General features: G+C 43.6%; 1 protein-coding gene across 2 annotated transcripts in view; it reads left to right on the plus strand.

Annotated features, from left to right (window-relative positions):
* Positions 1-13,909, plus strand: part of MGST1 (microsomal glutathione S-transferase 1) — a 108,874-nt gene that overhangs the window by 28,300 nt on the left and 66,665 nt on the right. The gene's annotated exons all lie outside the window — the stretch shown is intronic.

The raw sequence follows: 13,909 nt of genomic DNA on the forward strand, positions 1-13,909 counted from the left end.
CACCAGGGATCGTCAATGCAGGATTTACACGAACACAAAACTAAAGGGCCGATTAGGATGGCGGTTAATCCGCATCCCCCGGGCCGGCGGAAGCCACCGCCGGCCTGGAGGATGCGGATTAACCGCCGCAGCCACATACAACACCCACCGCCAGATTAGGATGGTGGTGGGATTGAGGTTGGACCAGCGGCGGACGGCAGGTCCGTCCGCAGCTGATCCGCGGGGTGGGGAGGGCCATTTGGTGACAGTGTCTGCAAGACACCGTCAGCCAAATTAGAATGTTCACGGACACATGCTTTTCCTGGGCGGCTTTTCCGCCGTGAAAAAGCATGTGGACTTTGGCTTTTGGGGGCCCGTTGCGGGCCCCCAGGGTGTCGGGGGGTGCGGGTTGCACATGGGGGGTACCTATGGTACCCCCCAACATTTACATGCACAAAACGGCAGGCACCGCGTGGTGCCTGCCGCTTTGTGCATGTAAATGTAATTCATGCATTTTTAACATTGCGGCGGGTGCTGCTTGAAGCAGCACCCGCCGCAATGTTAACAATACAGGATGTGACCGCCAGGGTGACGTCACATCCTAATTTGCACGGAGGGACCGCCGCTGCCCCTGCGGATGGTCCCACCACCTAATCTGCCCCTATGTTTGCAAACTACACAGTCTCTCTGCTTCATGCACAAGCACTTTTAACACGTGCTGCCTGCTTTGGGGGCTCTGGAATTATGCAGCAAAGGAGGACAAAAGCATGCTGCAGTGTTGACAAAATTATGCAGCAAAAAAAGGCTGCAGCTTGATACACTATATTTTCTGATAGTTTATTATTTTTACATTTTTACGCATTATAAGTGTCTCTGGAAAGATTTTGCCTCATTTGTACCTGTATAACATACAAATGCAGCAATGAGAAAGGTGATCAGTCAACCGTTGCAAAGGGCTGTCCATTTTGCAGCAACCCAAGTCAAATTTTTTTGTTAACTTTTGATCCTTTGAGCTACAAACAATTTATTAATTAACATTGTCAGAATATGCCGCTGATTTTGTATTGTGGCCAAATATGGCAAAACCATAATTATATGAAAAACATTTGCAATCTAGTCTATTTTGCCATTCATGTTTGAACTGCTGTTGTAGAAAAAGGGAGATGAAGTGCTAAGGACAGAAACTGCATGGCTCGGAGACGGATGGCTTGTGATTCAACTTTTAAGCATATTTGGGACATTCTGTGATTGGAAACATATCCCACTTTGAAAATGTATTTTAATGTCAATAACTCATATTACACCTTAATCGTGTGTATCTATTGTTTGAATTAATTAACAAACGCTGTAACAGGTCTGTGAAAAGCCAAACGAATACTAAAAATTGGACTGTTTTGCGCACTCTGGCCACAACTCTGACTCCACCCTCTGATCCAAATCCTTGGAATATTTTCGCCCTCTGATTCTCCGCCCACGGTTCTCCTACTATTTTTCCCCACTTCCACGATTAAACATGATAGGAGCATCCCTGCCACTAGAGGGGCAGTAAGTATTGTATACATGCTACTACAGTTGAACTTCAGGTTTCTGTTTCCTTACCTGTTGTGCACTTACTTTACTCATGGGCTCGCACTGCCCAGTTAAACGGCTAATCATTAAAATGACCCTGAAATACAGCAATGAAAAGCGGTTGGCCAAACTCAACCAACCAGTTTATCAGCTTGGCAAAAAAACCGACAAATACACACACCCCTCTGGAGATACATTAATGTTGTTCCTTTTGATTTTGTCGTTTGATTTGTCGCTGGTACGGGTTTGCAGACTCCTTACTGATATAAACAATAATAAATGGGTAGCTTGTGCCTCATTGTAGTTTTAGATGTGGGGTTCGTTAAATATTATGGGCCCTGCACCAATTAATATTATTCGTTGGCGATTGTTAGACTCTCGCTCAGCAGTTTAAAGACATCCATTGTTTCTTGCGAAAAGTTCCAAAATAACCTCTCTTTCTACACTTTTTTCTGATTAGAACATTTTGTCCATGCAAATTATGTAAGCAGTAAAATGTCCTGCAACGCACAGAATTAATAGTCTAAATTCCATCTGTCCTTTTGATTAGTACGTTGTAACCATTTTCAAACACAATTCGTCACTGAGCCTACCCAGGGCTTCATTGCCTCTATGTCGAGGTAAAATGTAAGGTAAGCAGTTGTACTGCACTGCCCTTCATTTATTTGTAAGGATACAAGTAAATGACATGGATGTTGGCTTACTCATTGCAGGAGGTGACCTCATGCATTCTTTAACTTTCAAGACATTATAAGAATTTACACCACACAGCTTTTGACCGTCATGGAATTACATGAAATGAATACATACAAGACCTTTTAGAATTATTGTAAAAATATAATTCAAAACCTAAGAGAAGCAAATACATGTACTGTACCAATCACAGCAAATGAACTTCCCACCACCAACTGATCAGGCATGGAATAGCTGAAGAGTTCTGTCCCATGCTGCTGGCCCCATGGAGAATTTTAATGTAGTCCACCACCGCAAGCCCCGGTTAGGTTGGGGCTTGACAACTCGCAATAGCAACAAAGTTCATGTCATCAGATCTGTTCGCTATATTATCCTTTAACCTATGCCTGCTTAGGACCATGCACTCAGGGCCACTGTAAGCGGCAAGAGATGGCTAAAGTATGCGACATGGTTGAGTAAATTTTGTGGCAAGGAAAGGCTAATCAAAATGCCAAATGCAGCACATTTTGTAATAGTATTACTCAGTGGTGACTGACATATACAGAGGGAGGTGGTTGGGGGGCACAAACAATTCACTCACCTTCCTGTGCGACACAACGTCCTCCTCCTTTGGTCTTCTCTGAAGGCAGGCTCCAATGCGGGACTCAGACATCTCCCTTAAGCAAACCATGCGCTGCTCTCCCCAGCACGAGAGCAGTGCCAACATTGGAGGGAGCGGCCTCACTAAGCGCGCTCAAGAGCATTAGAGGTCTGCACTTTTCCTCACCCAGCTGTCTAAGATGTTTAAAATGTGCATGTCTGGCTGGCCGTCCCAAGACATCCGGCAAAAAAAAATCGCATTTTAAAGTTCACAGCTCCCTGCGGCCACTCGGCAGCACTGGCCTCACCCTGTCCTGTTAATCAGTTAAGGACGGGTCGGTTGTTGAAAAATAAAATGGTAATAAATAAACTTTATTAGCATATTATTTTTGATCTCTTCTCTGGGGCTTTTCCTTGTAGGGCAATGCTCCTCCACTCAAATGGAGGTGCTGCCATTGGTATTATGCCATCATTTTTTCATTTTTAAACTTGGTAACACTGTTTTGGCATTGGTTGCCTCTCAATAGCACAAGTTTAACACCCAATTATCGGAATAAGGAAGTGAAAGGTGAGCAGCCCAGCTTTGCATATCAACATGTATTGTTGCATGTTTAGTAACGTTTGAACCAGTTGAGATAGAAACAACTTTTTGTTGTTGTTAGAATCTGCAGAACATGCTGCAGATGATGGATTATGTGGCATGTCTATAATTATGCGAACATCTCCGTGGCCGCACACTCGCATAATTCCAGTGGCACTGCATACAATTTAAACAACTATATCAGAATGAATACCCCCATGCAGTACAATAAAAGGAACCCCTTGAGTCTAGTGAATGTTCCTAGGACAGGGTAACAATACTTTCAATAGTAATAACTCCTAGGCAACAAAATATCTATCTAGAATCAGGTTTAAACAAAGAAAGTTGACACACATAGCCTCAGTATACTAACAACAAAGTAGGTAAGAAAATATATATATTTTTTATTTTAAAGTATTACAATTATATTCCCTTTTTATAAAAACAATGACATTAACACATACATGACACACAAATCTTACGAAATGACAAGATCGAAAAATAGAAAATAACAAGGGTTTGACTTTATTAGTTGCAAATTGTGACAGTGTGTTGCTTACCTGTGAAAATCCAATCCTTGCAATAGTTTGTTGGAGTGTTATATATATAATTCTACCTCCACATGTGATTAGGGCTATAGTGGGTCCGGCAGAGGAAGGGGTGAGTTATGTTTACCGAAGGAGGGGAGCCGTCATGTGAAAGGGAAGGAAAGGTCTAGTGAAACTATTAGACTTCAGATTCTCATGCCCAATTACTTGCTTTCCTATAATGTCTTGGGGAAATTTCGCTCCCCACAGACATTATGGTCTCTTCCAGCTTTCTGAGGCCAGAGGTAATATTACCCCCTTCGTGTTTCCTGCTAGCTAGGAACAAGTGACAGAGTTCCTCCAGGGTTCATGGATTCAACCTTGGGAATATTGGAGAGATAATTTCCGGTTTTTCTTGTATTTGCTTCCTGATCTTTGGTGTCTTCATGGCATAAAGTTATTTAACTCACATGTGGATACCAAGGCAGGGCAGGAGGGCACTTTAGGGACAGGAAAGCGAAGGTCTAGGGCTATTGCACTTTGTAATATAGTCTGTCAAAGTTTAAGAGATTGTGGATTGTATCAGCTAGGCATTTATAAAATGGGTTTGGCTTTGCTTTAAAATTGCAGATTGTCGGAAAATGCTGGCCAGGAAATCTTGACATGTCCTTAGAGGTGTGAACTGCAAAGGGCTTAGCTCTTATTTTTTTGGTAGGATTCTCTGCGTAGATTGCCTCATTATTAGTTTGTATTTTACGGTGTGCTTGTGGCTACGATCATTTTGTGCAGCTACTTGTGAATTTGTGAGTCAGTTTTCTACTCAGATATTTTGACTGGGGAACACTTTAATGTTCTCCTATAGACCATTAGACTTATGAATGGACAGTAAATGTTATTTTTTTCAATGGCTTGAAAGAATTAAGAGAAGGGCTGTAATTATAAATGATCCAGTTTGTGATGCAACGATTATCACATTGATGAAGTCATATTTGGAGTTTATTGGATATAATAGTTATCACATATTACACGTTTCTCACCTCAAATGGAGCATAACATGCAGATTTACATGCTTACCGCACCAGAAAACATCAGTTATTACCAGGAATTTTTCACCCGCTAAACTCTAGCAGGTGTGATCTGCAGAAATGTAACAGTGAATGTGTTTCTATATTGCTCTGTTATGTACCAGGTGTCATTCATATAAATAAATAAAAAACCTCCTATTTCCGTTTCATGCAGTAACAAATTAGGGCACACATTGATAATTAACTGCCCACTCACAATGAGGGATGTGAGAACGTGGTTTATTAGTTGGAGTGGATTGGTGTCCATCACAGGCAATACAATCACTATCATGCTATGTCCAGACAAAGGCTTCACAAATTCAAACCTACGATCAACCCCTGGTATCTGTGACAAAGAGCAGAATGGATAAACATAGAGAAAATGTGTAAAGCATTTAGAAGTAAAAAAACAGGCAAAAAGTAACAGACAAGCCACAATAAAAAATCGAACTTCAGTTTAGAAACATTGAGTAAAATGCAGTAAACAAAATGATGCCTATATGACAATAATCTAATATAGGGTACTGGAGATATGAAGTTTTAAAGATTTAAGTGAAAAAAATGCCAAACAGCCCAAAGGTCGAATGGTAGTCAATGGTTGTGGTAGACCGGGACCTAGGTGTGATATGAGGCCGATTGCGATAGGGTGCAGGTCAGCTACTCCAAATAGATTGGCCCTGCTGTAGCTTGGATGTAGGGAACCTGTAAAGGGACATGTAATTGTGCTAAAGAAAAACTCTCCTCTGAATGAGACAAATCCGAAATTCAGTCCAATGCCATGAAACTACAGATCAGATACGTTGAAGTTCTGGAGTAGAAGTTTTGAAAACATTCCAAAACTTCTTTTTGGCGTCCAAACAGCCACAGGAGTTCACGTGCAAGGCCCCATTGTATTCACGGGTAGTACTTAAGACAGAGAGCAACAGCAAAGTCTAGTACATTTCCAGTTGCCACTAGTCAGCTTTTCCATAGTCCTGCAACCATCCAAGGGCTACACGTTATAATTCTTGGTGAGATTTAATACCGAAGAGGGTCCAGCCTTCTCAGTTCCTTCTCTCATTTCACAAATGCCAAGTGCAGAATGTTCAGTCAATATTTGTCAATTTCACCCTTGAGGCGGAAGCTGGGGGTACTCTGCGCTTCCTTGCGCTCTGCCTTGAAAAACGCTGACATTGTGGTTGTTATTGATTGAAGAATAACTAACCCTTTTTAAAACCTGTATATATTTTACTGCGAGTTTTTAACCAGTAGCCCCCACCTTGGTGCGAGATTCACATCGCCCGAGGCTGTCTCCCACCGCATGACACAGCGCCGCCGTTGCTAGGCGCTGGTCACTTCCTCTAGCCACTTCAGCCGCCATCTTGGGCTGGGGAAGGCTGGCGCTCTAGACCATCGTTCCTCCCGCCCTCCCAGGATACTTAAGGGCGTGGCGATCTCCCCCCGTGGTATTTGTCAATTTCACCCTTGAGGCGGAAGCCGGGGGTACTCTGCGCTTCCTTGCGCTCTGCCTTGAAAAACGCTGACATTGTGGTTGTTATTGATTGAAGAATAACTAACCCTTTATAAAACCTGTATATATTTTACTGCGAGTTTTTAACCAGTAGCCCCCACCTTGGTGCGAGATTCACATCGCCCGAGGCTGTCTCCCACCGCATGACACAGCGCCGCCGTTGCTAGGCGCTGGTCACTTCCTCTAGCCACTTCAGCCGCCATCTTGGGCTGGGGAAGGCTGGCGCTCTAGACCATCGTTCCTCCCACCCTCCTCCCACTCTCTCCTGATGGATATAAACAACCGACCCTCCCGTCCGCTCAGCGGGCGCGCCGGCGGCGCTCCGAAGGCGTCCGCGCCTGTACCGGGCCAAGGGCCACCCCCCCTGGTCTTCACCCCTTGCCCCCACGAGGCACTTATACTGTAAATCAGCTCCAGCAATGGCGCCCCCCCCATCATCAATCCTGCATTACACTTGACCCACTGTTCCTTGCTGGAAACTCCGCTCAACTTTGTCGGTGTTGTTCTACATCAATACCTTTGTATTTGAAATACCCTCTATGTAACACAAATAAAAAACTGAAATCCTAATCGATTGCCCTCATTAATGTCCGTTCGCTCGGTAAACACCGACAGGACATATTTGAACTGATAGAGGACAAAAAGCTAGATTTGCTATTTATGACGGAAACCTGGATGGACAGTTCGTCCTACCCAGATTTAGTAATCGCTGTCCCCAATGGCTTCTCTACCTATAGATTGGATAGACAGCGTAAGAAAGGCGGCGGGATTGCAATTATTGCACGCGACCTTTACGCGGTCAGAACCAACATGATCCCGCTCCCCTCCTGTGAAGCCTTACAATTTTCCATTAAGTTTACGCCCTCTGTTAATTTTAAAGGTATCCTCCTCTATCGACCACCAGGGTATAGGTCCGGATTCATCTCCGACTTCAGGTCCATCCTGGAAGTGTCAGCCCTCGACAGTTCTTTCACTGTCCTAGGCGACTTCAATTTTCACTTTGACAAACTTGAAGATAATGACACGGCTGCTTTTCTAGCAGATATGACAACTTTGGCCTCCCTTTGCTGGTAAAATCTTCAACTCACGAAGGGGGCCTTATACTCGATGGTATCTTCACCAATTTGGAGGACTTACATGTCACCCAAATCCTTCCTCTTACCTGGTCGGACCATCATGTCATACTGGCTTCACTGACCACTCACGACACCGGTGCCCCTGTGTCAATTGTTAACCCTCGTCAGCCGTTTCTGGCATGGAATGACATTGATAGCTCCAGTCTAGAATCACTCCTGACCATTTCCAATCCTCTCCTTTCACCTGACCCTAACATTGCCATTACTCAATTTAATGAGTGGGTGGGTTCTGCGACCACCGCTCTGGTTCAGACTAAACAACGATCTTGCAATAGATCTGCTCCATCGGCCCCCTGGTACTCGGAGGCCTTAAGGACACAGAAACAACTGTGCAGGAGCAAAGAGAGGCATTGGCGAAGAGACTATTCCGAAGAGGCCAAACCAAGTATAAAGAAATGGTGGCTAAATACAAAACTATGATTAATGAGGCCAAGAACAAGTTTTACTGCGAAAGAATTGAACTATCTAAAAACTCCAATAAGGCACTGTACGAAACTACCAAGCAGCTAGCAGGCTATTCGCCCAACTTACATCCACCCCCCTCCCAATTGCTCTGCGATGCTCTGGCCAACTTCTTTTTTAGCAAAGTCAATGACATCTACTCGGCCTTTGCCAACTATGCTAAAACCTCCACTAACTTGTCTCTTGCCCCCTGTACTGGCCCCACGCTCCTCCAGTTTGCAGATGTCTCCACATCCCAGTTTACGGACATCGTGTCCTCCATCAAAGCGGGTTCTGCTCTAGACCCATGTCCTCTTAAAGTTCTACTCCCGGTTATTGAAGTGGTTCTTCCTGCCATCACCACTATCTGTAATACCATGATAAGAGCAGGCATCTATCCAGTTACCCTTAAAAAGACCCTCATAAAACCCTTGCTCAAAAAACCACATCTCGACGTGGAAGAACTTAAGAGCTACCGGCCAATTGCTAGCCTCCCAGCCTTGGCGAAAATTGCCGAAAAGGCACTGAATTTCCAACTTTCAGCCTTTATAGAGGAACATCACTTGCTTGATGATTCCCAGTTCGGCTTTCGTCAAAACCATGGGACGGAGACGGCCTTGATCAAAGCAGCGGATGATATTAGATCCATCCGTGATGCTGGAGGAACAGCAGTTCTTATACTGCTTGACTTGTCAGCAGCTTTCGACACGGTCGACCACACCATCTTGATCGACCGTGTCGAAAACATGGGTGTTCAACAAAAGGCCAAGAAACTCCTGGCCTCCTTCTTGGCAGAAAGGACCCAGGTGGTTACTATGGGATCTTTCCATTCCTCCACCTTGTCGCTGCCATGTGGAGTACCCCAAGGCTCATCCTTTAGTCCGACACTCTTTAATATTTATGTGTCGGACCTTGCCAATGTCATCCGAGCTCACGGGATGAGCCTTACCTCCTATGCTGACGACACCCAGCTGGTCCTCGCCATCAGGAATGACGGCCAAAAAATAGCAGATGAATTCAATTTGGGCATGCAAGCCATAGGGAATTGGATGGCCTCCAAATGCCTGAAACTGAATTCCGATAAGTCCGAAGTAGTCATCTTCGGACATCTGACCTTCCCGCTGGTGACATCTGGTCTTCCCGCTGGTGGCCGCTGTCACTGGGTCCCCCTCCTGCACCTGTGAGCAGGGTGAGGAATCTGGGAGTCATTTTCGATGACCGTCTCACTTTTCTCCCACATGCCAATCAGATTACCTCCTCTGCCTTTCATTAATTGAGACTTATTAAAAAAATACTTCCCTTCCTCCCGGCTACAGCTGGCAAAACCCTGATAACGTCCCTTGTTCTGTCCACTTTGGATTACTGCAACGCACTGTTTCTAAACACACAAGAAAGAGTCCTTAACAAAATGCAAGTTATCCAAAATGCAGCTGCTAGGCTCTTGGGAGGAGTCCCCAAACATCATTCGGCGTCAGAAACTATCAGAGAACTTCATTGGCTTTCCATCAGAAATAGAATAAAATTTAAAACTCTCTGTATAGTTTATAAGGCTTTGCACAACCAGGGACCAGCCTTTCTAATCCAAAACCTCACTCCCTACCGCCCCCCCAGATCTTTACGATCCTCCAATCTACATGAGCTTGTGGTACCTCGTACCAAACTTGTGTCTTGGGGAGACGGAAGATGTCTTGTGTCAGCACCTAAACTTTGGAACACTCTGCCACATGCCATCAAAACTAGCCCTTCTCTCTGGTCTTTTCGTAAACAACTCAAGACCTGGCTTTTTAATCAGTAATCTCAACCCCCCCCCCTCTTTGGTTAAATACGGCAGATATCCTAGCGCCGAGATGCCCAAGGGCCTTCGTTCGCGCTCTATAAATGTTGTAAAGTAAGTCCACTTGGTATCCTTTCGCAAGATCCATCAGTGTTCTGAAGAAGCCTGGATGAGGGTCCAAGTTTGTAGGGTTCACCAACCTGTGGGTAGGGGACACCCTAAGACATTCCTAGTCCTTCCCTAACAAGTGGAGGAAAAGTTACCTGGCTCTAACCCACTTACTTTTGCAGTAATTCCTGTTTGCTTTATTGCAAACAGGCCCAAAATACAATGTTTCAGGGCATTTTCAAGATGGTGAAAGACTTTGCTCACACCACACTAGGGCTCTGAGGGCTGGGGTGTGTATGGGGAGTGTACGATGACCATGCTAGAGTCCTCCCACATCAGACACTAAAATCGAGTTTGAAGCAGGCCCTGTACCCGCTACAAACCCACAAACAGAATTCTGGTACTGCAAATGCACCGTTCTTCAGCAACCAGACCGGTGATGCACAAGAATTGTATTAGCATCCTGTTTGCTCCCTTTGAAGGGTGAAAAACCTTTGCACATGCTTTAGCCCGACATGTCATTCAGGATTTGACACTAGAGGTTCAACAGGAGAGGCACAGCGCCCACACTACTTATTCTATTGAGCCCATTCTGGCCAGCCAATTCTGTGCTCCTGGGAGGAATTTCATCCCCACTTTGCACTTGCTGGAAGTAGCTAGACAGGTAACACAAATGAGCTGCCTTTCAGCTTATGCAGGTTCAGGGTAACTTTCTAAAAGTTACCTTTCCATAATACATATTAACCCCTTCACTGCTACCCAGTGCTACTCCTTTTTCTGGCGTTTTGGGGTAGTTCTCACTTAGGCCCATGCATATTTTTGTCCACATAAGGTATCCACGCCAAATTTGCATCCTAATCCTCCAAAAGCTTGAGGATTCTAAAGATACCCCAGGTTTGTCGATTCTCTGCAGAGGGGACCAAGAAATTAGCCAACATACAGCTAATTTAATTTCAGAAAAATTGGAAAAAAAATACCACAGAAGAAAGTATCTGTTTTTTTTCTCTGCATAGGTATCAACAAAAAGTTTGTGTTGCTTAAATCACCATCTTACCAGCTTTTAGGAACAGGCAGACCTTTGTCAGAAAACCAACATTTTCTACACAGTTTTGTCATTTTACTGGGACTGGGCCTATATTTGTTTTATTTTTTGTGCTTTAACCTTCTTCCGGTTAGTTATAAAATGGGTGGCAAAGCAATAATAGAGCCTGGAAAACTATACTATTTCTAAAAAGTAGACAAAATTCTAAATTCAGCAAAGGGTCCTTTGTGCAGATCCTTCAAGTTTTTTCTTTATAAACTAACAATTGAAATAAAAAAATATTAAAATTGAGTTGAAAAAAACTGCCATTTGTGCCAACGTTTTCAACTGTGACGTCTTCTAAGTATGGCAGATTTTTAAAAGCAATATACCGTTACATCCGCTGGATACTTCTGGTTGTGGGGATAAACAGGACTTGTAGGCTCACCAAGAACCTGAGGTACCCAAAACCAATAACTGAGCTGCGTCTTTCAATGTTTTTTCATTGTGTACTGGGTACATAGCAGTTAATTTGGTAAAAAATAAAGAGTGAAAAATAGGTGCCAAGGAAACCTATATTTCCAAAATGGGAACAAGATCTAGAGTTTAGAAGCAGTGGTTATTTGCACATCTCTGACATTGTGGGTACCCATACATACATGTGATTTAGCAGACATTTATGTAAATTACTTCTTTTTTACTTGGGGGCATATCAGGGCAGTAGACCCTGATCTGCAAAGGGCAGACCAAAGCCCACTAGGCACTAGCCTTTTATTAGTAAAGTGCCTAGCTGAGGACTATGGGCCCTAGCTCAGCCAGCACCAAGGGAAACCTAGCAAACCTGTACGGTTTTGAAACCTAGACACCCAGAGGAATCCAGGATGGGATGACATTTGTGGCTCTCACCAGGTTCTGTTACCTAAATTCCCTTGAAAACCATTCCGTAATGAGCACCGAAGAAGTTACAACATTTATTTAATCATTGAATTGGATTTTTAATAACTATAAAAATAGTAGGTTAATTATTTTACTAGCTATTCCCTTTCACAAGTTAACAGTATTATTATTTTAATCTGCCAACCGGTTTTCTGCTGAGGATATCTAGGCCTGTTGAAGTGAAAATAAGTTAACAGTATTAATATTTTAATCTGCAAACCGGTTTTCTGCAGAGGACATCTAGGCCTGTCGGAGTAAAAATACTTTTATGGGAATGCTCACTGCGGGAACATTTTAACATTATTTTCTACTTGTCCCACTTTTAAATATCATGCACCGTGCCTTGTGGGCTACAAGGCCTACATACAGTTGACTTACTAATCTTGAAAAGGGAGGTTTTTAACCTGTCAAAAATAGTTATTTTAACAGTTTTCAGTGGTAGTTTAAACTGAAGCAATCAGGTTGCAATGGTAGTCCTGAAGCCATGTTTTCTTCGTCGCACTAGGGAATGGCGTCATAAGTGTTGCAGTCTAAACGTGACCTTTAACTTTCCATGCCATATGTGCAAATTATACACCATATACTATGGCCTTATACAATAGTTAAATACACCAATCTAGAATTACCCAGTTTGTGTATGTTTCAGGGAGTAGAGCACATACAGTGGGCAATGGACATCAGTGCCCCGGTGTGCATAGTCTAACAATAATTAAATTCAGCAAAAAATGGGGGTGACCACGCAAAAGGGAACATTTTCTCACTAGGAGCTTAAGGTTCTCTGTGACCTTAAGTGAGACAGAGGTTTCCAGCAAAACGCAAGGTCTGAGAGTCACATGTAGGATTCAGATTCTCTGTTAATCTTCCCCTTATGATCTGTGCCCGATTAGCTACATGAGCTTAGCTTCACTGGCAAGTTCATTGAATTAGCTGCCCTATGATATGTTCTTTACTCCCTTTTCTCCCCTTTGGCAGTGAATACTAAAACTGCTTGCAGCCCCTACATACAATGCATGATGTGTTCCATGCACTGTGATAAGAAGTGGAAGGAGAACCTTGCGGATTGCTTTGCGATGGCCAACTGCCAACAGTTTGAGAATTAGAAATCAAAAATAAAAAGCATTGGATGGAAGGAACTGACTACACTTGGTAATATTTAACGATTGTAACAAACTATATATTGTGGTATGCCAGCATATTCATCTGTGTGTAATCTACATTTAAGCTTTTTGTTGTCAACAGTCTGATGATGTGTTATTTACATTTGTCTTACAAACTTGCTTCCTATAGCACAGTAGGATGGCGTAGCGTTGTAACAGTTGATAGTGGGTTGCATTGGTATACAAGAGAAGTTGTTTGAAAAGCATGCACCTGAAACTCATTGTGGGGCCTAGAGTGTGCTTTCTGTGAGGCCAAGAATTTTGGACTAAGATATGCACATCTGTCAATAAAACACCTATAGCGTGGGCAACAAGAAGCTATCTTGAGGGACAATCCCAGAAATGTATTCAAGTAGAAAGAGCACTGAAGCAAATTAAGGCTGATTGCATCTAGGCTATGTGAAAAGATGGCCTACTTTGTTTGGTAGGATTCAAGGTTCTTGGCTGACGAAGCACGGTCTCTGTGCCCTACTTCTGGGAGGAGGGTTGTGAGCAACTGCAAATCCATGAGCGTAGCATAAGATCAAGGGTTTTATGTATTTGTTGAGGTGAGGTGCTTTAAAAAGAAAACATGGCGATGCAAAGCTAAAAATCATGCTCCACTCCAGGTGACTACAGCAGGTTCGGTAGCATCTCGGGTGGGCGGGTATGCGCAGACACAGAGCATGTGAGTTTGATATAGCAGCAGCAGAAACCCAGCAAGAAGAAGGCCACCAAAGCAATGGAACCTGAGTCTGTTGCTCACAGACATTACTGTAATGGAAATATAAAAAGGGTGGCATGGCAGTCAGTCATTCTTCATCAGTGCACTCGGTTACTTAACGCTGCACTTGTG

The sequence above is a fragment of the Lissotriton helveticus genome, chromosome 1_1, assembly GCF_964261635.1.
Source record: "Lissotriton helveticus chromosome 1_1, aLisHel1.1, whole genome shotgun sequence".
Lineage (NCBI taxonomy): Eukaryota > Metazoa > Chordata > Amphibia > Caudata > Salamandridae > Lissotriton > Lissotriton helveticus.